Genomic DNA, 1,684 nt, shown 5'->3' with positions numbered 1-1,684 from the left:
GAAAGAGTACCTGAAAGATAGGGAGGGGGTGCTGCACCTCCTGCAACATACTCCATAGAGGGCTGCAGGAAGCAGCTGGCACAGCAGTGTGTGTCATGTAGAGTAAGGTTTTCTGGGAATCATAGTTCTGTAAAGGAGCAGTGGAGTTTGCTGCTACTGGGGGGAAAAACTGACCCCATGTTTTGCCACCAAAATCAGCATTTTTTTCTTTGTTCTTTTGACATGGGCTTTGGTAACAAAAATGTTGAATGAAAGCCACCCCTCCCTCTAGCAGCAGCAAACTTCACTGCCACTCTATAAAACTAGGATTCCCAGAACCCCTTGCATTCCATAACACATGCTCCTCCACACTGCCTCATGCTGAAGCCAAAAAGACAGGGGAAGGGGAGAGGGGGCTGCCCCAGGTGCATTCTTCAGATATTACATCTTTAGTTGTGTGTGCTTAAAGGACTGGTGACATATACCAAGACGTGGATGAACAAGCACTGCTGTGCAAGGGGCCGTGGTGCAGGTGGAAGCAAATGCAGCCTGAAGGGGAGAGAAGACATTTCTGAAGTGGCCCCCTCATTCTTGAAATGTGGTTAGTGGAGTGAAAACCAAAGATTTCCTGCATGTGATCAGCAGGCATGTTACAAGGAGACCCCAGTGAGCTGGGCCTAGCTGTTGAGCTCAGAAAGAGGAAGGACCTGGTCAACACACCCCAGTTGAGGGCCACAGGAGCCAGAAATTGTTCTTCCCTTGTGATGGCAATGGTGGCAGGATTTGGGCTGACTGTGACAGCAGCAGCTGCCATTCTTGTGACCCCCTAAAAGGGTGCTTAGGGCTGCTGCCCCACATCTACCCCTCATTACACTACTGGGACCAGGCCATCCCACCCACATCCTACCCATTTGTACCAGTGAGCAGGCTCCAACCTGGGGATGCACCAGTGATGCTGCTTAGGGTGTCATCGTTGGCATGCATCTGGGTCTAAAGTAGAGATAGGCAGTGTTAATTGGACGGATTGCCGAAAAAACCACAATGTCTACCTGGGAAGGTGCTGGAGTGTCAACATGCTGGAGCCCAGAGCAGCTGTTTGCAGACTCCCGACTGCAGCCAGCCCACGGAGCCCAGTCTGCTTGCAGCAGGGCTTGCAGCCTCCCAGCCGCCTGCTGGGAGCAGTCTGGGCTCCGTGGCTGGCAGCAGCTGCTTAGAGCCCAGGCTGGCAGTGGTGTGCTGGGCAAAATGGCCTTGCGTGCCATGCTCAGCATGCGTGCCAGGGTTGCTGACCCCTAGTTTAGAGCATGCCCACAAGTGTGGTCTAGACAGGCTGCAGTCGGTATATACTGTCTCTAGTGGGTTATAGAATAGAGAAAATCCCACACAATTTACTGATTCGTTTTGATGCACTGGCTGGGGGAGTAGTTAGCTGACTGCACAATTTCACAATGATTACACACTTAATTCATACAACACAATTTTATTTTAAAATTCTTTGCTACGTATATAACACTGCTTAGCCTTAAGAAACACCACAAACATTAAGAACACAATAATTACATATATCAGAAACAATGCTCCGAATGCACTTCCTTCCCAAACAATGCTATAAGAATTAGTGTTAGAAAAACAACTACAATTACAACTAAAAGTTAAATATGAATCAATACTATTATTTTTCATAATATACTTACAATCCTAGAGT

The sequence above is a fragment of the Alligator sinensis genome, unplaced genomic scaffold, assembly GCF_000455745.1.
Source record: "Alligator sinensis unplaced genomic scaffold, ASM45574v1 scaffold578_1, whole genome shotgun sequence".
Lineage (NCBI taxonomy): Eukaryota > Metazoa > Chordata > Crocodylia > Alligatoridae > Alligator > Alligator sinensis.
The sequence above is the reverse complement of the archived record's forward strand: the minus strand, read 5'-3'. Positions refer to the sequence as shown.